This window comes from Danio rerio, chromosome 3 (assembly GCF_052040795.2).
Source record: "Danio rerio strain M-AB ecotype USA chromosome 3, GRCz13ab, whole genome shotgun sequence".
Lineage (NCBI taxonomy): Eukaryota > Metazoa > Chordata > Actinopteri > Cypriniformes > Danionidae > Danio > Danio rerio.
The window spans coordinates 25,105,855-25,129,604 of NC_141023.1; the positions used below are offsets into that span (position 1 = coordinate 25,105,855).

At 36.0% G+C, this 23,750-nt stretch overlaps 1 protein-coding gene across 8 annotated transcripts in view; it reads right to left on the reverse strand.

The window, feature by feature from the left end:
• usp43b (ubiquitin specific peptidase 43b) overlaps positions 1–23,750 on the reverse strand; it is a 154,603-nt gene that overhangs the window by 116,587 nt on the left and 14,266 nt on the right. For all 8 annotated transcript variants that reach the window (XM_087244455.1, XM_087244462.1, XM_087244456.1 and 5 more), the window contains one exon: positions 19,590–19,934. The gene's annotated coding sequence lies outside the window, so the exon portion shown is untranslated. The remainder of the gene's footprint in view (positions 1–19,589; positions 19,935–23,750) is intronic.

Consider the following 23,750-nt stretch of genomic DNA (forward strand, 5'->3'; position numbering starts at 1 on the left):
TGTGAGGTATCCCAGAATGCATCTCTACAGTTACTCATGAAGCTCAATTATAGTGTCACTGATGATTCCTCTTATAAGTTGATCTCAATCACACTCACTCCACATTTGAAGCATCTCTTCAAGTACTTCAAGTTCTACAAGTAGTAGTCATCCAACTTATTCTAGAGACAGGAGAACTTATGTAAATAGTTAGCAATTTGATGGTAGCCTAGTTGCATTACACACTTCTTGTAGATTATTATATATGTTTTTTAAACTGTGAATCTCAAGTAGAAGCTTTCTAAAGACAGACCTGTTGCTGCTTGGTAATTATTCGATTGTACTTCATATGCTTAGTGTATGTTCACCTATTATGCAAGAAGTGCAACTCTTAAAATACTAAAATATATATGTGTGTGTGTGTGTGTGTGTTCCCACATGAAATAATACTCCACAATTTATTCTAAACTCGAATGCTATCATTTCATTGAATGGGCGTTATCAGTGGTTATCAGCTGATAGATATGGGCCAGTAGGGGCCTTCTGTGCCTACTGATAGGCTTAGAAGGCTGCAATCATTCCTTCACTTGGTTAATCAACTATAGATCACATACGGATGTGGCCGGAAGTTAACGAGAATTATATACATTATTTTTTACATTTTCCAATTATTGTTTTTATTAACTACCCCTACACCAACCACAATAATTATTTATATTATTTATTCATTTTCCCACTAATTGTATTTTATTAATGTCTATCCCTACCCCAACTCTAAACCCAACCGTCACAGTAATGTAAAAACAGATCTGGATCTGGAGTCTCTATTAGTATAGCTGATTAACCATGTGGATGGATGACAACAGCCTTCTAAGCCTACCAGTAGGTGCAGAAGGCCCCTACTGGTTCATATCTATCAGCTGAAAACTGCTGATATCGCTCATTTAATCAAGTGATAACATTCGAAGCGGCTATAAATAAATCTGTTGTGTAATTCTGTGGTTGTAACGACAACACTTGTGTTGATAGCAATATAAATAATTGCTTCAACTAGTACTGCAATACACCAGGGCTTACTGTAATAAAAACTGTATTCTGCAGTGTTTGTTACAGTTCATTAGTTCACTAAAATTAATAATACAGTATGCTTTAATATTCATTAACAAAGAGTTTTAAAACATTACTACTGTGTTTTTCATGTGGATTAGTTTTTTCTGGTTTATGAGAACAAACTTGTATATTAATAAGTATGACCTTGGTATTACAATGTAGAGGTGGTTTAAAAGGACATGCCATGTGTCATAAATCAAAATGGGTAAAAGTCTTAAGGGGGGCTGTTTACATTCATAAATTGCCACAGGTTTCTTTTAAGGACTGGGTTTAGGTTTAGGCATAAAAAAATTTGTGGTTTTCGAGCAATAAATACATTAAGCCAATGGAAATTTCTCATTAATATATATATATATATATATATATATATATATATATATATATATATATATATATATTATTTTTTATTTTTGCGTAATTTAAAAAAATCTCTTTGGAAAAAAAAGGATATTTGTAGAATCAACACTAGTGAAAAGTCAGCAGCCACTAACCCACACTCTAATATTCACAAATCTGATTTCACTCTCTTACCTCTGTCTATTTTTCCTCTTTCTCTTATTGGCCTGGTTTATAAGTAGGAAAAGCTGTGCAAATTGTAACAGTTTCATATTCACAAAGTTTCACATGCTCATTTGCGTGTTTGTAAATGCAAATATTTGGGTCACTGATCATGACAGTTATGTCAAAGAAGAGAAGTAGATTTCACATATTTTGACAGGTTTAAATGCATTTCAAAAAACTCAGGAAAGCATATGAAGAAAAATCAAATAACCACAAAAGTAACACAGCTACTACTAAAAATTAGTTGCTGACAGAAATACTATAAGAAACATATATCTTTTCATGCAAAGAGTCACATGCTAAGATTCTCTTACGCTAATTCAGGGAAACTGCATGTGTGCATCACATTTCACTCAGCATGAGCTTAACTTCTCTGTAAATCCACTTATTTCTGGTACCTGCCAAAAATAATAATAAATATAGGATTTCTTTATTTTAAGGTAATAATGTGACTTAATTTAACTACAAATTATTTTTAATTAATGACATGTAATTGCTGGTTATGATTAAAATACAAGGTATGTTTAAGGCTAGATGCATGTAATTATATACAGTATAATTAATTGCAATTACAATAGTAAAATGTGGAGTTTTGTATTCTATGCATATTTTATTCAAGCATTCTATGTGCTAAAACATTCAGATTATTAAATTTAATTGGTCAAGATTGATGGAATTAGATCTAATCCGAATGTTTAAAATAATAAAACAATGAAGTATTTTAATAAAGATAAAATGATGCAAATAAATACAACTGCATTTTATGATTATGCACAACTTGCATAAAAATATTTAGTCCTATGTCTGTTTTTAGATTGCACATGAGTTAATTATGATTATGGTGTTTTGGGTAGTTGATATGAAATTGCAACACAGACAGACAGACAGACAGAACCTGACAAAAGTCTTGTCGCCTATCCAATTTTTAGATCAACTTCTAGTTGATCATTTGCTATCAGAAGTGGCTTATATGAAAGGCAAATGCCTCTAGATTACGCTTTTTAATCAAAATAAAATATGATCATGCCTTGATTTTTATTTATTTAAGCACAGTAAGGTCTGACGTTGCTTAGACAAAAATCTTGTCACTTAACAGAAATAATGTACAATATAAAATATAAAGTCATGGTGCAGTGGAAAAAGAATTAATATTGTGCATGACCCTCATGAGCTTGGAGGACTGCATCCATACATCTCTGCAATGACTCAAATAACTTAAGAAAGTCATCTGGAATGGCAAAGAAAGCATCTTGCAGGACTCTCAGAGTTCACCAAGATTCTTTAAATTCATCTTCAATGCCTTCTCCTTCATCCTACCCCAGACATGCTGAATAATGTCCATAACTGGTGACTAGGCTGGCCAATCCTGGAGCACCTTGACCTTCTTTGCTTTCAGGAGCTTTGATGTGGAGGCTGAAGAATAAGAAGAAGCGCTATACTCAGTGGCGCCCCCAGAAAATTTTCTTAGGGGTGGCCAGAAGAGGCCGCACCAAATCTTGGGGTGGCACACAAAAAAAAATAATGAATTCAGTGTAATGTTATATTTTTGTTTCTGGTAAATGAAATAATGTAGTTTTTATTCATTTAATTAATTCTACTTGAAATATTGCAATTCATTCTTTGAAATAATTCAGCAAGTACATGTGCAAACCAAATAAAAATCTATGTTTAGTTTAAAAACACTTTTCATATACTGTATAAATAACTTCTTTTTTTACGTGCCTTTATTGTACATCATACGAGATATGCCATGTCTAAAATTAATGAAGATTAATGAGTTTATTATTCCCAGTGATGGGTTGCAGCTGGAAGGGCATCCGCTGTGTAAAAATGTGCTAGATAAGTTGGCGGTTCATTCTGCTGTGGTGACCCTGGATTAATAAAGGGACTAAGCCGAAAAGAAAATGAATGAAAGAATAATGAGTTTATTAATTACCCAAACAAATGAACAAACTGAACAAAAGGCATTACTATACACACTCACTATACCTAATAATATTATTTATCCATATTGCTTTTTGAACCATTTTATTAATGCAGCTTCTTCTATTGATATACTGTAGCTTAAGGTAAATATTAAATTGCCATTGCTGTCTATTGAAGGTGTGCGCGTGCTGTCAAGGACGATCGGGGAGGGTAGTGGCGGTTCTAGTTCTGGGCGAACCACCCTATACACCCCCCACCTCTCTTGAATTGTTAGATTTGTTATTCAATAAATATAACAATTTATTTATATTTATTCTAAATAAATACAATTAATATTAATATACAATTAATATTCTGAATAAATAACAGAAATCAGTCCTAAATATTACTGGAAAACAACAACTGGAGTGATATGCCAACATCACTTAAGAAACCTTTTGCATGAAAATTAATTATGACAATTCTAAAGAATACAAAAAATGTATTATAGAATTATCTGTGGTCTTAGAACCAGATCATGGCTGATAAATCATGTTATGAAGTATTACCTCCCTGACTCATTATCCCTCCTTTCTGCTTTAAAGGCATGCTTAGTGAAACATCATCATCATCATCATCATCATATTATATAAACTTTAACCGACTTTCAAAGCTCGCTGCGTGCCGACACTTCTACACAAAAGGCTGTTACTCCGGTTTCACGGCGCATGAGCGGTGCCTATTATGTCGGCGTGCATGCAAACAACCAACCGGGATTCACACAGGAGTGCGTGAGGCACGCGAGAATGGTTTTCCGCGCGCATGCGTCAGTTTGCTTTCACCAGCATTGAACCAGAGGGGGAGAGCTACGTCAGTAACACCAACAATAATTTAGTGACTGCATTTTATTTATTTATTTATCTAAATATTGGGAATTTATAAGTTCATTTAAATCAATAATGTCAACCGCAAAATTATATTGGGGTGGCCAAAGGGGTGGCCACAGGGGTGGCCAGAGTTTACCGAGGGGTGGCCGTGGCCACCCCTGGCCACCCCTTGGAGGCGCCCCTGGCTATACTGCTGAAGAATTTGCCCTCTCCTGAGGTTTGTAATGTAATGGGCAGCACAAATCTTTTAATACCTCAGGCTGTTGATGTTGCCATTCACTCTGCAAATTTCTCGCATGCCCCACTGACTGTAACCCCAAACCATGATTTTTCCTTCACCAAACTTGATTGATTTCATGGAGAATCTTGGGTCAATGTGGTTTACAATAGGTCTTCTGCAGTATTTGTTATGAGTGGGATGCAGTTCAACAGATGATTCATCTGAAAAATCTTCCTTCTGACACTTTTTGCTCTTACTACTGGAATCGATGACAAGAATTTTGTCAGGTAGTGTAGACAGACAGACAGACAGACAGACAGACAGACAGACAGATAGATAGATAGATAGATAGATAGATAGATAGATAGATACTAACAACTTTTTGTGTTGTTCTCAATAACGGATGACTACAGTCATGGTTGTGTAAGACCTCTTGCTAGTGCCCAGATGATGCTTAATGTTGGGTTGTACCCTGCATTTAAGTTATTCTGAGAATGGATGAGAAGTAAGAACAAAGAGCTGAGTGAAAAAAGGCCAGAGACGAGGTGACGGCGGAAAGAAATGGCTATGTGGGAAAATGATTGAACACGTCAGCTCCTGGCGGGAGTACAAACCCAAGCGGCGATTGGCTCCGGGAGGAGTGAGTCTCTGTACGCCGCGCTCATGCATATTCCATTCTGTTTCTTCATAAGTCATGGTCCGTCACCTTCTCGCGGCTCCTCTTGGGTGTCGAGGCTGAGCGGGAGCATGGAAACACCACATTCCACCTGGGTGATCCACTGCTGTTATTTTTACACCCATGAGGTTGTGTAAATCAGTGGACGCTCATCTGCAGGGACACACTGGTCCAAAGTGCATCTGCAGGACATTCGCACTCCATCTGTCCATCGGCTGATGCATTAGTGATCAGCGAGACAGTTAACACTGAATGAGTCAGTAGTTTTTTAGTAAGGAGTAGTTTAGCAGATGCTTTTTATTCAAAGTGACTTACACGACTCTTAACGCTTGTGTTCTATTGGGTTTTCATCCACTCTGGGGTGATTTTGAGTATCATTTTGGACACAGCTTTCTCTGTGTTACAGGAAATCCTATTTTGACAAATTTTGGGAGAATGCTTTGAATTTTTAAAAAAATTTAACAATACTGTTATGTGCTCTGTTATTCCCTCCTCCCATTTCTGCTTTTTTATTTGCTGTCTGCTTTCCTTCTAAAATTTAGGTATTCTGATTAGCTTGTCTGATTAGCTGATTAGCAGTCCACTCGAGTTTTCACGAGTGGACTGTTGAGAAGAGGAAGTCCTGGGTTCAAATCCCAGACGAGCTCCAGTAGTTTTAGGGTGCGTTCACACCTACACTTTTGTTTCGGAACGTATCTCGTTTGCCCAGTTAGCGCGGTTCGATTGGCATATGTGAACAGGGCAATCGCCCTCTGTTCCGCGCCAAAGTAATCGCTCCGAGATCGCTTGAGTGAGGTGGTCTCGGCTCGATTGAAACGAACCCTGGAGCGGTTCGATTGCAGTGAGAAAGCGATCCGATCCGAGCGCGGTTATATCACAGTGTTTTATGGATATGTAATAGGCTTACGGCTATATGAAGAGAGAATTATGAGTAGGGCGGGAAGTTTCGCGAGTCTCCGGATGCCCGCAAACGAGGGATGATCTCCCGGTAATCTCGCGTCTCTCTCAGTCCTCAAATAGGCATCGTCGCGCACCCTTCTCACCCCTCCCCACCGTGTCTCTCCTCAGACACGTCGCGCGCGCACCCTGTCAATCACCACCAAACCACCACCTCTCCTGACAGCTGAGCGGGACGCTGCAAAATAAACCCTGACACTCTGACCAATGTAAGGAGATTTTACTCGCACGTGACTTGTTTTAGCTCTTTTGGTCCGATTAGAAACTTTGCAGTGTGAAAGCGAACCGCTCCAAGAGCAAAGAGCAACAATGTAACAATTTTAATCTCTGTTTCGGAACAACTGAATCGATTCACAGGTGTGAAAGCACCCTTAGGGTGCTTTCACACCTACACTTTTGTTTCGGAACATATCTCGTTTGCCCAGTTAGCGCGGTTCGATTGGCATATGTGAACAGGGCAATCGCACTCTGTTCCGCGCCAAAGTAATCGCTCCGAGATCGCTTGAGTGAGGTGGTCTCGGCTCGATTGAAACGAACCCTGGAGCGGTTCGATTGCAGTGAGAAAGCGATCCGATCCGAGCGCGGTTATATGACAGTGTTTTATGGATATGTAATAGGCTTACGGCTACATGAAGAGAGAATTATGAGTAGGGCGGGAAGTTTCGCGAGTCTCCGGATGCCCGCAAACGAGTGATGATCTCCCGGTAATCTCGCGTCTCTCTCCCAGTCCTCAAATAGGCATCGTCACGCACCCTTCTCACCCCTCCCCACCATGTCTCTCCTCAGACACGTCACGCGCGCGCACCCTGTCAATCACCACCAAACCACCACCTCTCCTGACAGCTTTAGCGGGACGCTGCAAAATAAACCCTGACACTCTGACCAATGTGAGGAGAGTTTACTCGCACGTGACTTGTTTTAGCTCTTTTGGTCCGATTAGAAACTTTGCAGTCTGAAAGCGAACCGCTCCAAGAGCAAAGAGCAACAATGTAACAATTTTAATCTCTGTTTCGGAACAACTGAATCGATTCACAGGTGTGAAAGCACCCTTAGTGAGGGTGTGAGTGTGATGTGAAGATTTTCAATTTTTTTCTTTAGTTATTTAGAGGTGGGGAGAGTTTAGTTAATTTGTTATTTTCTTGGATTTGGCACTGCTTATTTCCCTTCCCTCTATCTGGTTTGTTTCAATTAGCTTATTTGTTTCTTTTGCATTTATTGTACGCATTTGTAAATATACTTTTGGTTACTTAAATATTCCCATTTTTCTTTCTTATCCTATTTGTAAATAAAGCAAACCACTTTTTTGCCACATCCATTGTCACTGTCGATCCATAGCAGCTAACTTCTCAGGGCAATTAAATAATATATTGGGTCGTCATAATTATGTTTAGCCCTTTTAATCCTCTGAGCAACATAGGGCATAACAAATACACTATGGCCAAATTAAATTGTTGACCTCTTTTTTAACAAGGAAAACCAGCAGCATTCAAGAATGCATGAGTATATGTTGTCATTGCTTTGCAATCAAAAAACGTGAGTATAATAGAAGTCAACAGGGCAAAAAAACAGCCAGAAAAACAAAGAAAGTAGTACATTTGAACAGTACACAAGGGTTGATAATTGTAACAGGCTCGTGGTGGAGATAGAAACAAACACTTTTTGATAACTTGACCTGTATGATTAAAAACAATAAAACATATATGGTCATTTTTAGTGGCTGCACGGTGGCGCAGAGGGTAGCATGTTCGACTCACAGAAAGAAGGTCGCTGGTTTGAGCCTTGGCTGGGTCAGTTGACATTTCCTCCGGATGCTCCGGTTTCCCCCACAAGTCCAAAAAAATGTGGTATAAGTAAATTATGTAAGCTAAATTGGCTGTAAGGTATGTGTGTGAATGAGTGTGTGTTTCCCAGTGATGGATTGCAGCTGGAAAGGCATCTGCTGCGTAAAACATATGCTGGATAAGTTGGCGGTTCATTCTGCTGTGGTGGAATGTAGAGCTACAAAATAGACGACTATGCAAAATCATTTGTAATTTACTAGAGGAGCTAAAAAAATGCCATCGCTGCATTATTTAAAAATATTCCATCAAAAATTATTTTTAATTTTTAAAGAGGTTCTCGGAGATCAGATTACATTATATTTTTTCAGAGCATCTTTATTGCCTTTGTTCACCTACTGCATATGTAAATTAGTGGGTGGACTAAACAGGTAATGTTGTGGTAGTACAGTTGTCGATCACTGATTTTCTTCTGTGGAGGCAGAGCTTAACCACACTATGTGCTATAAAGAGGCATCCACAACCAGTCTTTTCGGCAGATTGGCTTCAATATACACTGTTTTTAGACTAACAAGAAAGTTTAGAGCTCTGAAACTTATTGAATGTTTTATAGTGCAATTATCTTTTTATAGACTTTAGAAATGGCTGTAATTTTAACAGTAAAAAAACAAAAATGCTACAGTAATAACCCTTTAGCTTATCAACAGTAAGCTTCCATACACACTGTATAAGGTGAATGACTGTAAATGGATTTTCCATAGAGTACCCTGCATGACCTTCAACTTTTTATTTTTGATATTTTGCGGACATTGTTTAAAACCATTTATGAAGTTACTTATCTACTGGTATAATACAGTATGTAACTGATACAATCTTCAATTAAAGCACCAAGCTACTTTCAAACAGTAGTTTCAACCATAGATACACTTTTAGTTTAGTACTTCTATTATATTTAGATCGATTGCACTTAATTTTACAGAATTAACACTTGTGTGCTCTTACAGAATACATATCTATAAAAGTACTGAGTAAAATAAGGTAATTACATGGGATAAGCTTAGGTTAGAGTATAGGTAAAGAGTTATAGTTGCTACTCAGTTCTTGTAACTATTATAATAAGTACATTGTAACCATGTAGAGCTGGACTGTAAAATAAAGTGTAACCATTAAGCTTTCTGTAACAGCAATAATGATACAGTAGTTGAAAAGTCTGTTACTGTATATACATGACTTGTCAAAGTCAAATTGTTGTCTTGTAGGAATGAGATTGTATGGTGTTCATATGAATGCAGTCTTTGATTAATTTATTCTGCAATTCTCTAAAATGTGAGTGTGTGTTTATCTCAAGTTGCAAAAAGAAAAAGTTGTATGAACCTTTATTTAGAATTTTGTGTTTGGTTGTCAAAATATATTGGCATATAGGTTGGGAATGACACAAGGCTAAATAATGATGGTGACTTATCCCTTTATGAAGTGTTGAAGCGTGAAGAACATGATTTTAAGACTTTAAGTCATTCACAAATTTGCATAAATGCATCGCGATCCAAGAGCAGAAGTGAATTGCACACTGGCAACGATAATCAACGCTTTAAACAGGCATTCCCAAAGCTCAAGACAAACTTAGCTGAGGATTACTGTAGTTGTTCCTATGCTTTCATGATGCCTGTGTGATGTTCTCCCAGGGAGATGATGTTTGCTGGTTGGTCACTCAAAGTAACCACAAACCAAAAACTGACAAAGCAAATTGTGGTTAGCCATGTCATTCTGTGGTGTACAGTACAGTTCGCCTCTGTTTGCTTCATGTCAGTAGCATGCAAGGTTTAAAATAAGCCGAAACAGTATCTGCTGGCCCTTTAACAACTGAAAATGGGGCTAAACTATAGACCTCAGTATGCTTTAATTCCTATTGCTGATAGATTGTCTTATATAGATAGATGGATGGATGGGTGGGTGTGTGGATGGATGGATGGATGGATGGATGAGTTGATGGGTGGATGCGAAACAGAGCTACAGCAAAAGTGTAATGTAGTTTTTGGGCTGTAAAGTGGAAAAAATGTTGTGATGTTAAAATTTATCAATAAAATGAAGAAAATAAAAAAGTTAAAAATAATTTTTTTTTTTAAAGAAAAATATTATGAATTGAGCTAAATCTTAGGTCAACTTTTGTATTTAGCTGTACTAATAAATATGTATGAATCTAGTATTAATAATAAACCAGTTTAAATACTAAACATATATATTATTAACAATTATTCCAGTTGTATTCGTTTAAATAAATCTATCAATTAACTAAAGAACCCCTATTATGGGTTTTTGAAAATGACCTTCCATGCAGTGTGTAACACAGCATCAAGTGAATGGAAGCATCCGGCAGAGGTTTAAATCTGAAAGTGTTTAGAACTATTGATTATTTAATGAAATAGTCGATTTAAAGTTGAATAAATTAATCGAGTTGGGTTCGAATCTTATGCTTGAATGTGTCAACGTCGTTAAGGTATTTCACCAAGTATGTAGTTCCAGATCCGGTAAAACGTGAACGGGCTTTTCCCTTCAGACACTAGCGAACGCGGAGGATCACGGGACTGATCATGACACGAAGATGACAATCCCTGACAGATCGAGATTCGGCTGCCGTGAATAAAAGGTTAAAGTGAATTTTCACAACAATCCCACAGTATAGCCAACCGTGTGCTGCTGTGTTTGTTCCTGTCATTCTTCTGATGATTGATCCATTAACCTCTGCTGCAACGTGGGATTCTCCGGCTGCTTGCTATTAAAGGAACAGCAGAGACTATCATGTATGGGGCTTTGTCAGTAACTGTTACAGTTCATATGAACCAGTTTCTTCTTCCTCTGGATCGTAACATATAAGTGTAATTAAAATAGTTTCCTCGATGTGTAGTTTGCGAAATATGTGTTTAAGTGTGTGTTGTAACTTGTAATTGCACCGCGTGGCTTGTAATCACTTATCTATTATAGATCAGTGCTTGTCCTGTATCTCTTAGGTTAAATCTGCATGGGGCTATTAACATATTGCATCCAAATCCACATTGAAAATGCGACACAACTCGTGATCCTCTGCTGTCTTTGCTATGGCCACCATCAGATGTTCCACACACGTGCTGCGAGGTTAATTTTCAAAATAGTTAAACTTTTTGTGGATTAATACTGAACATGTGTCGTTGTTATTACTTAATGTTAGGGTTAAGAATAAATCAATATGCTGGTGTTTAACTGCATTGCTTTATTGCATTCCTGCATTGGGGTCTCACATACTCTCTGCCTCTACATAACTGTGGTGGGCGTTTATCGCTGTCTTGAACAAATCATATGGGAGTCATTGGGATATTTGGTAAAAAGAAATACATATTCTAAAACATAAAAAGTGATTTTTGAACTTGCATGAATATTAGCCTTTTGTTAGAGACCCCCAAAACCAAAATATGACCCTTTTATAATACAAAATAAGGGCTCTTTAATTTATAATATGCGTGAAACTTTAATATTTATAATATAATTTTTTTATTGTAAAATATATTTACCTCTCTGTGTCAGTTTGTTGTAATATCCCCTTTATCATTTATTTATTTTAAAAACAACAGTTAAATAATTAGTTTTTTATTGAAATAGCTATGTAAAAGTGTATGTGTGTGTGTACAGTATAAATATTCATAACTCGTAATGAAAAGGGTTTCGAATGTTCTGTCATGCATTGTCCCCATTAAATCAGGAATGACCAGTCAGCTCACCACAACAGACATACTGTAAGGTCCATGATGAGAAAACCAGATCATATTTCCATATTTCTACCAGTTTTATGCCCAGCACGTCACACACAATATTAACTCCAGTTTGAAAGTCTGCCCAGTAAATTTAACTAACTCTTAAATGACAGTGATGATTTTGACCACGGGCATTTGTAAGAACTGTCTTCCTGTAAAGTAAACAGCCAGATGTATTAGTGGGTGGCCATGTGTGATCGAGGGTCAGTGTCAGTGCGCTTGCGTGGATGTTGGTGTGTCTTGCGGTAAGACCTCGGTTTCCTGTGTTGACTGAGGGCTTTATTGCAGAGCTATTGTACCCAAACATTTTCTTTGGCCCCTGATTTCAGATCCACCACAAACAGGCTCTCGTTGCCAACCTTTGTGTTTCCTCAGCTGGGGGATAACCTCTATTAACTCTCTTCCATTATAAAGAATCTCTCACTCTTTTCCCTTGATCATTCACTAAAACGCACATTTCTGTCTCCATATTTCTCCCAAAATGGCTTTCTCTCTGCTGTAAAAATACAATGTCTGTGTCCTATTCTTGCGTGTCTGAAACCGATTTGGTCGAAGGCTTGATTCTTACAGGAAACTTTATGCTTGTAATGCGTGAGTAATGCGGTTCGGGGATTAAAAACTAAAAATAAAAACCAATAGCGGGCCACTGGCTCCTAAAGTTAATGCATTTTTTGAAGCCAAATGACTTTTCAGGGAGCCAAATTACAGAATCAGTCAGTATAGATGGTCGTGAAGCAGATGTTCTTCATTGGACATAACTGCGAAGTGACTCACGATTCGGGCCTTGAACTTGTGAACAGTGAGTGAATGACTTGTTGGTGATTTAAATTTAATTTGCGACTGTGTTTGACTGATTTGTGTCATAGGAGCACTTTGAAGTAGACATTACAGGTTGTGCAGCGTTTGTTGTTACAAGGACTACGCAGGTGAAAGAAACAAAATATACACATAAAACTGTGTGGAATTATCGTGAAATTCCATTGTGAGTGTTCCAGTGCCAACTTGTTGAGTCATGGACAATCTGAAGATTACTATGCCATTAACTCACTTGCTCTCTCCTTCTGCTTATTCCCTTCTTTATCAAGGGTCGCCAAAGTGGAACGAATCACCAATTAACCATTTATTGATCCAGAAAAACAAACAAAAAGCGATCAGGGGTAACTCAAATATTTGGTCGGTGCTCTTTGGGTAAGGGATTCATCAAAACAACAACAGTAATCAGCCCAAGGCACTCGAAAAATGAGGAAAATTTAATTAGCCATGTGGATAAAGACTTTTTAAATTTTCTACATTTTTCGAGTGCCTTGGGCTGAAAACTATTAATTGAATTATGTACCACAACAATAATGACAACAGACCATATTATTGGAACAACTTATTTTCTAATTTCTTTCTATCTACTTTGTCATCTTTATCTTTCACTTTTTTTTTCACTTTTTGTCGTTATCTTCTACATTGTCTTAAACTACTTTTCCGCTGGATGCTATGTCTAGAAAATACTAGCTGTCTTTTTGGATAAATTGCAGTATAAAGCTAGTTTCATCTCAGAAAATGTATTAGTAGGGTTTTATAATCCTTGGTAGAAGTTTATTAGCCTTTATTGGTAGGGTTCTTCCTTATTTTGTGCTGTAAACATATTTGAAAGTGTATTTATATGTTTTACTTAAAGTAGCTCTGTTCTACTCTTACTGAAACACTACACAGCTGAACAATTTTTCCTGCCCTAAATGTTTTAGTAGAATCCAATAAACCTTTCTAGTCATCTCAACTTAAATCAGTCCAAATATTACGCAAAAATTGTATAGCTTAACAAATTTAGCTGAAACCTGATTTACATATTAAAATTAAGTTAAAGTAACAAAGTAAAATTATTTGTTGTCAGGGTATTTGTCATAAAATTTTTGCAGTGCATTTGCAATGTCATGTGAACTGATGTATCTTGCTGAACTCGGGGTTCTTTGATCTGCCCCTGAGTTTACAGGTTTCTGACTTTAGCCTGAGTTCTAGCCATTATTTCCAAGTAGGATGTAGGAAAACTCCTAAATTCCCAAACTGTAGTGTGGAAATGCAGTATTAGTACTGCTTACAGTGAGTGGATTATCACTATAGTTGTGCAGCCTCTGCTACCATGACTTTTTCCTTCAGGATAGTCCCATCTAGGTCTTGCTGGATCTGCTCCTGTGCTACTAACAAGTAGAAGATCTGAACCTTTTCTACTGATCATAATGTTGCCAATTCAGTTGTCTTTTTCGGCTTTTGGTATAAAATTGGGTTTTATAGTTGTGTGAACCAACAATAAATCAGTGGCTGCTGCTGACTATTTAATATAAAAGGTTTATTGCTGCGTGTCACAAATCCAATAATGCTGGAAGTGACAAATCTCTTTGTTCAATAGATGATCAGCAGTGCGTAAACATCACATTTTACATCACGGCTTGCTTGGAACCTCACCTGAGGTGATAATAAAAAAGGTACTCTGTACAGAATGCAGTTAAAAAGACCTAAAGTGAGACATATCGAACCAAACTGAGCTATACATGAAATGTAAAAGCACAATTAGCCTTACTTGTCTTCATTTTTGTCATTGACATTATCATCAATAGAGTATATGCACAAGGAGTTTTAATTTTGACAACAATATTTTTTTGACTTAACACGACTGACTTTTTTGACTTAAGATCTGTTTTCTTTAAAAAATCAATGATCTTCACTGCCTGATTGATATACGATATAAAGTGGGTCTCAGATTGCACAAGAAGCACTGCATTAAATAAAATTTTCCCACACCATGTCTTTAAAATATGGACATTTATTTTACTCCACTATTTTCGATGGAGTTCGCCTGCTGATCCTGACAGGCATTTGCATGTAAATGTATTTTCATCTCGTTTTACGCTGTGTATTTAAAGTGTATTTTAATTATTTATTTATTTATTTATTTTATCAAATAAGTTTTATTGATGAAGACAGATTCAAGATTAAATGAATTCTGTTAACATATTTCGTCCACATATAACATAGGCACAGCAAATAAGAAAAATTAAAAGGAGAAAAATAATAATAACTAATAAATAAATACATAAATAAATAAATAAATAAATTAAATAAAAAAACACCCACCCACATAACAAGCAAACTTGTTATAAAGACCTGTTTGAACAACAGAGTATGATGAAAAAGCATGTTAAAACATTACAAAAATGATGCATTATTATGAGAGGGTTTTTTCAAGGATTCTTGAAATTCTTGAAATTGTTCAAGTTTTCTTTTTAAATAGTATCTAATTCGCTACAAATGTAACAGAGGCAATTTCTCTAAGCCACAGTTTACATGTAGGGGATTCCATTTTTTCCTAAAACAGTAGCAGTAGCTTCTTGGCAGTAGTTAAGCAGTATGAGAGCAATTTATGTTGTGTATTTGACAACAAATGCGTTTGTTTAGAGAAACCCAGAATTACAAGCATTGGATCTGGTTGTAATTGCAACTTCAACACTTTAGAAAGCACTTCAAAGATTCCATTTCAATAATTCTGTATCTTAGAACAAAAAATAAAACTGTGAGATTCTATGTAGTTTTTCTTTCAATAATGTAACCTATGAATTATTTTAAATTGAACAAGACAATGTCTAGAATTAATATAGTGTTTATTAATATCCTCCAAAACTGATTGCCACATTTCTTCTAAAATTTCCACTCCCAATTTTTTTTCCCACTCTTCCTTAAAACATTTTGTGGAGGGGGAAGTAACAAATTGTAGTTGTTCATAAATTATTGATAATGCTTTTTTACTACCTTTACACCAATCTAGGCATTTAATGATTGAAGGGGTTGTACTATCCAATGAAGACGTATGGGCATGTATGTAGTTCCTAATCTGTAAAAATCTGAAAAAAAAAAAAAAAAAGATTCTGAGGGAATTTAAATTTCTGCTGTAATGGGTTAAATGAAGCTAGATTTCCATCAGCGAAAAGATCTCCTACAGTATGTGCACCCATTTCCTTCCATTGCATAAAATTCCCACCTAATGTAGACAAAATAAATGATGGATTCTTAGCAATGGTAGTTAGAAGAGAAAGTGACTTTATCTTAAAATGGTGTTTCATCTTTTTCCAGATGCGATGCATAATCCGAATTAAGATACTGCTGTTAAAAATCGAACCTTCTAAAGTTACAGGTGAGAGAATTACTGCCCCTTGTTTATATGGATGACACTGATCACACATTAGTTGGAGCAATGTTGGTGGGGCTTCATGGTTATCCAAGCATATTGAAAATAGACTTAAGAAGGAAGCCCAGTAATAAAGGCTAAAGTCTGGAAATGCCTGAACTCACTCGTTTAGATTTGCAGAGATGTCCCTTTTTAGTTCTATGAATTTTATATCCCTACAAGAATGGAAAATTAGTCGAGTCGTATTGTTTAAAAAAGCATAGGTAGAAAGATTGGAATATTTTGAAATAAGTAAAGTATCTGTGGTAAGAATATAATTTTTATTGCATTTATTCCACCATACAAAGATATTGGGAGTGTCTTCCAAAATTGTATATTTGCTTGCAATTTGGAAATTAAGTGGGTGTAGTTGGCACTAATGAGTGCTGAATATTTATATGTAAATACAGTTCCAAGATAAGTACATTTTTCCATTGCAACTTTGAATGGAGAGGAATGTATTGAGGACAGATTTTTTAGTCCAATGGGCATTCATTCGCTTTTATCAAAATTGAATTTGAACCCTGAAAACGTGCCAAAGGATTGAATAGTGTTCAAAACGTTTGGTATAGTAATATGGGGTTTTTGTAATGTATAGTAAAATTTCATCTACATAGAGATATTTTATTAACTGTTTCTAAAGTATTAAAACCATTGTTGGATCAGAACGAAAATGTTAAGCAAGGAGTTCTATAGACAATGCAAATAACATGCCAGTAATAATAATATGCCAGTTTTATTTATTTCAAATTTGTCATTTTTGTAGACATTTTTTCTCTTTTTGACCATCTACTTGCCTCTTGGTTATTTATTATTGTAATAAATCAGGCCTTATGAGGCTTCGCTTTTGAGTAAGGGCTGATTTTGCATAAATCACACAAAGGTTTCTGAGTCTGAAAGCGGAGGAAAGTCTGGCTTTATATCAAAGTTTATAGAAAAGGTCAGGGTCACGAGCACTTAACCTCTCTCATAGTAGGGAAGTGCACATCTGTAACACAGCTTTCCAGCTGCACACGTCTCTCAACCATTCCTGCTTGCCTTTCTCCACGTTTGGAAATGTACAGGTGTTAGGGCAGCTGCTTTATGCTGTTATGACATTGTTGAAAGGGAGTTTTGAATTTCCCATGACTTCTTCAAAGAGTGTCAGCGTGAAAGCACTTTATGACGGTTGACTGTATGTCCTCTTAATATTGCTTTAAGGCAAGACAACGCAGATGAATAAACGAAAGAAATTAACCAGTAGTTGTAATCATACTTTTCTGCAAACATTTTATATAGTTTTCTAAAACGTGGTTTTGATAAATACGCACCAATTTGCATACATTTCTAGAATAAAATTCTGGATGTTAGACAAAGTCAGTTTATTTTTACCTTTTAGCTAAGGATATATTGTCTTTTCATCACTCCATAATTCTAAAAAATCGGAAGTTGTATGCAAAAAAACAATTAATATGGTAATAACAATAGTAAATATAAATTAAAGTAATTATAATAAATAAGAATTGAATAGTGCTTTAAAAATAAATATGTATTGTAATCTACAAAAACAAATCAATAAAGTGTAACAAATAAAATGCTTAAGTGCTTTGTGTTTTAGAAGGTTTTTTTTTTCCCACATTAGAATGAAAAAAAATCTTTAAGGAAATTTTGCCAGTTACATGAAAAAACAGCATGAAAAAGCTTTTCCTTGCCATAATAGAAGCTAAGAGAGCAAAAATTATTTGCTTTTTTTTAGGAATTTGTATAAAACATTTGGTGGTTTTAGCGTAAGTGTATGTCTCAAAAATAATACATTTACAAAATAAATGAATTTACAAATTTTATTTGTGTATTTTTGAATCTTGTTTTGAATTCACAAATTGGATTTGTGTGTTTTTGAATTGTGTTTTGAATTTACAAATTGGATTTGTGTATTTTTAAATCATGTTTTGAATATCTGAATTAGATTTTTGTATTTTTGAATTGTGTCTTGAATTCACAAATTGTATTTGTGTATTTTTGAATCGCGTTTTGAATTCACAAATTGGATTTGTGTATTTACGAATCGTGCTTTGAATTTATGAATTGGATTTTGTAAATGTAAATTTTTTTGTGACCGTCTGAAATAAATATTGTAAATGTATTATTTTTGAGACTGCTCTGGCTCCATATAAGTGCTCTCATATATTCTTGAGCATGATCTTCAACTCTGAGCGGAGTTCAATGTGTCTAACTTTTGAACTGTAGGAGGAGGATAAATTTACATTTGGCTATAGGGATCTGAAATGGGGCATGGGAGTGTGAAATCAGAATGAGATGTTGTTGCCTGGGGGAAACTGTAAGCTTGTAGAAGTGGCAGAGATTTGAAAAGCTCCTGCATGTTGTGAGTAATGTAGAGAAATACGAGAGTGAGATGGATGAAACAAGGCATTGGGTTTAAAAACATGACGTTTCATGCAAAATATGAGCTCAAACTTGTCCAAATAAATCTGTTTTGTAAGCTTATATAAAATAATACAGGGAAAATTCTACATGAAATAATACTAAAATTTATCTTTTGCACATTGCACATGTACATTGGCTAATATAGCAGCCTCACCTGCAGTCGCAGGCTTATTCTCATTCATGTAGGTGGCAGTGTTTTCTGCAATTATATTTTTAAGCTGTTCAGTAAGGCTCAATTCCCGCAAACCCTTAAAATTTCAAATGTGTAGCCAATTTATAAAGAACTTGAACATGGGCTTATTATTTTTTTCCAAGAACGAAGAAGTAAACGATATGTCTCTGGAACACAGATGCCAAAGTTGGCCCATTGTAACCTCTGATTTGGCCCACCATACCATCTGAGAAAGGTGTACAAATGATGGGCAGGGTTGGGGCGAATGATTTTGACACAGATTGTCATTTCTAGTTTAAAATAATCTTTTTCCTTTGTTTGTTTTATTGCTGAGCTACTAAATAAGCCAGCTGAAATTAAATGTTAACACGTAAATAAATACTGTGTAAAAATGTAAATACTGTCACTCAACAGATAGAGGACAATGCAGAAGACACCTGCGAGCAAATCAAGGAAAATCAGGTGCAGCTTAACTTGCGTAACCCATATTGTTGGAAATTAGATCATTTTTACAGTAATAAGTTAATCAGAAAAACAGAAAAGAAATGTATACCGCATTAGTTAATACAAAGCAATGTTTTTTACTTTTTTTATATTATTAAATAAATTAAGAAGTACCTATGGCAGCTATATTTACCTTTGGCCCACTAGTCTCAATCTAGTTTGATTTTTGGCCCTTCATACTGTAAGAAAAAGTTTGGGCACCCCTGCTCTAGAACTACATCAAATGCTTTAAGAACTGCAGATTTAACCCTTTCATAATCCCTACACATGTAAACACAGTATTTGCATAACGTTTTAAGTGCATTATAAAGCGCAGCTCCTTTATTTGTAGCTGTTTAGTTGTGTGTAATTTACCAGTTTTGTCCATGATGGAACTGATGGATGAAGTGTTTGCTGTAAGGTCATTAAATCCCAGACACCAACTTACCTCCTGTTCCTCTTCTAACACCTCTGGAATTTTTCCTCACTGTCACAAGTCATTCCTGTCTTTCCCCCCTCTGTCTGGCTATCTGTCCAGCTTGCCTGGAGGTCAGTCGAGGTGCTGCAGCAGTGACACACAAAGCTTTGAAGTGAGTTTTCAGGGACAGAATCACCTGGACTTGTGCAGTTGTACGTAAGGACTGAGGTATTTGTTGCTGCTGTGGTTATGGGTCTCTTGGGTGGCCCCCACGGGCCCCTGAAGACTGTAGAGAGAGGCAGGATTAGGTCCAGGTCCAGCCAGAAGTGGAACTAATGGCTCCATGTGTGCACAGACACTTCTGAAGACCAGATGCTGAGAGAGAAAGAGAGAGTGTGTCATTCTCTTGTTCCTCAGGAGAGGCAGGAAGTGTTATTTTAGTATCATTAAAGGAATAGTTCACCCCAAAATGAAAAAATGCTGTTAATTTACTTAACCCGAGGCCAGTCTAAGCTAAAAAGCTTTTTAAAAGGTGCTTTATGTAAGTTTTTGACTCTTCCAAAGCATAAAATTCCATAAAATATTTGCAGAAAGCAAATGTTTTTTTTTTTTTTTTTTTTTTTAACAAAACATGCTAAGTGAACAAATTTATTAGAAAAAAGAGCTAAAGTCAGTTATTCTCCTTTGAATTATTTTATTATTATAATTTGTTATTTTATAGTATATAAGACACATCACACCCCAGACAAGATCTGTTTAAACTGTTATCATCCGGGAGACAATACTGGACAATCAGAGCCAGGGTGGACAAGCTATAGCCACTCTCAATAATTAAAAAAACACGGCCTTCATGAGATGAATAGACATTTTAGTTTTTATATTTATATTTAAGATATTTTTAATATATACTAAATACATAAAAATTAGAACTTTTTAAATTGTTTGAATGTGTATATGACTACTGCACTTTGGTTGGCACTAAAATTTGGTTGTACATTTGAAGTCAGAATTATTGGCCCCCATTTGATTTTTTTTTTCTTTTTAAAATATTTACCTAATGCTGTTTAACAGAGCAAGAAAATTTTCACAGTATGTCTGATAATACTTTTTTCTTCTGGAGAAAGTCTTATTTGCTTTATTTAAGCTAGAATAAAAGCAGTTTTTAATTTTTTCAAAACTATTTTAGGGTCAAAATGATTTGCCCCTTTAAACTATATTTTGTTTCAATAGCCAGAACAAACCATCATTATATAATATCTTGCCCAATTACCCTAACCTGCCAAGTTAATGTAATTAACCTAGATAAGCCTTTAAAAGTCACTTAAGCTAAAGTATAGAGGTGTCTTGAAAAACATCTAGTAAAATATGTTTTACTGTCATCATGGCAAAGATAAAATAAATCAGTTATTAAAAATGAGTTATTGAAACTATTATGTTTAGAAAAAATCTTCTCTCTGTTAAACAGAAATTAGGGAAAAAATAAACAGGGGGGGGGGGGGGGGGGGCTAATAATTCAGGGGGACTACAATAAATACATCCTTGTCTGTCTTGGTGTTTTGGTCTGTGTAATTTGACCCACTGCCAGTTTACCCAATTATATTTTGGCACCCTAGGTTGCCCTGGCAGAAAACACAGTGGATTTTTTTCATTTATGTAGGCTGCCTGATTTTCAAAAAATGCAAACTCTAGAGGACAGTAGCAGCCTCTGAAATGAGATGCAGGTTCAGAATTCCATAAGATTCACTATCCACGAGGTGTTTTTTTAAATTCGCAAACAATACAAATATTACAAATGTAAACTAGCTGAGCAGCTTGCAGTGTAAAGCTGCATTCACACTAGCATGAGTGATTTACATGTTAAGCCATTGCAAAGCGTGCAAATGATCTCGTACTCCGATCACATGCTCTATGGACCTGGCGGGAGCCCTGGGCTCAACTCTTTCCGAGCTCAGGGTTCTCTCCCGGGACAGCATGCCAAACCTGCTAACAGTTGTCAACGAATATCTAAGTGTGAACTCTTGAAAAATAGATGAACGAAGGTTTAAGATGCTTGTAACGACATGAGAGTGAGTAATTAGCAACAGGATTTAAATATTTGAGTGAACTAATCCTTTAAACTACTAAAGTACATGATTTTTTTATATTTATCAAGCAAGATTAAGTAGTTGTAATACATCTGAAGAAAAATGAGTTAGGTAAAAAGTTGCTTAACTGCATGTTTGCAATAAAATATGTGATATACATACTGTATATTTATAGACACACATGCAATTTACAGATGGGAAACAAACTGAATGAGTCACATTTGTACACAACAATTCTCTGTTCTTTCTGACTTTTTACTTGTCTAACGGTTGACATTTAAATTACTGAAATTAATATGTATCTTGCATGAAATACATGTTAAACTGTATAAAGATAAAGATTGCGAACAGATGATGTTTGGTATGCTCGATCCTGTGGATGAATCAGGTCTTGGCAGGGACTGCACTGGGAGGTGGTGTTTCTTGGCTGAAGGCTTCTTCTTTCACTTGGATTAATCTCTCTCACCTTTCTCCTTCCTCTCAAAAAAGAAATTCTGATAATGATTTCTGACTTAATGGCCTAGAATTAAAAAAAAGTATTTTCCAAGAGCAGGCCAACAGGTTTAACATTTATGAACTTGAACGTGCAGCTTCAGACTAACAGAAGGCAGTGTCAGAAAAAGATTGTAACAAGGATTACATTTTTCGTTGTTCATTATACAATAGTGCGCTAAAAATGTAAATGAACTTTCCTAATAGAAAATGGTTGAAAGTGTTTTTGGTCAATTAGATTCTTTAAATTGACTTGGTGAAACGTCCAAGGTTTAATCGTGCATGATTATTATGTAAATATACTGCATTATACATAAATACACACACTAATAACAACACTACATTTTATATAATTGTTCAAGACCTGTAACTCAACACACATTTGATTGATTAATTGATCCGTTCGTTTTCCTTCAGCTTAGTCCCTTTATTAATCAGTGGTCGCCATAGCGGAATGAATTGCCAATTTATCCAGCATATTTTTTATGCAGCAGATGCCCTTCCAGCTGCAACCCAGTACTGGGAAACATCCACACACACTCATTCACACACATACACTACTAATTCATCACATGTCTTTGGACTGTGCGGGAAACCGAAGCACCCAGAGGAAACCCAAGCCAACACGGCAAGAGCAAGCATACTCCACACAGAAATGCCAACTGGCAGGGTCGAGACTCAACCCAGCGACCTTCTTGCTGTGAGGTGACAATGCCTACCACTGAGCCACCGTGTCACCCGTTTAAAAAAACAAAATAATAATAATAATAATAATATATATATATATATATATATATATATATATATATATATATATATATATATATATATATATATATATATATATATATATATATTAGGGCTGTAACGATACACGATATAAAATCGAAATCGCGACACTCAGATCTACGATCCTGTGTCGCGGTGTGATAAGGGAGAATCGCGACACACCCCGTGGTGACTACCTTTCCAATAACGTCACGCGTGCCTGCAAAAGTTGAGCTAGTTGAAGAAGAACGTGAGGAAACACTTTTTTCCCGCTCGACATAACGAGCAATGCTCCGTTTAAGCCCTCGCAATAAGCGTTTAACCGGGAGAGCTCGCACGGAGCTCTTAGAAAGGGACCGTCTGAATGTGTCAGGAATATCAAAAACAAAACCAACTTAACCCCTCTTGACAACAGACAACGGCAGAAACATTGCCAGTGCTGTCAAAGCATTGTTGTTAATGTGGCTGCGCAGAGAGGCATGGGCGTTCACCAGATGCCCCGACTCCTCTGCAGAGGAAACTTTTCTGTAACCATGCAGTGAGCTTTGTTTAACCCTTTGGGAGTTAACGTTACGTGCTGATTGACAGGTGCGCGATGAATGAGGCCAGGAAACAGGACGAAGCTTTCAGTTAAGATGAACACAGTTTCTATAATTATACTTTATTTGTAGATAAAGGTATATGACTGTATATAATCACTCTATCTTGCTGGAGCTTATAGCCATTTCGCTTTACTGCAGGACGCATAATGCCGCTCTGAAGGTCTAATCGCTTAAGTTATCCAGAGCTGTATGAATGTACAAATCTTGAATATCATAATATTATTAAATATTACAATTGTAACAAC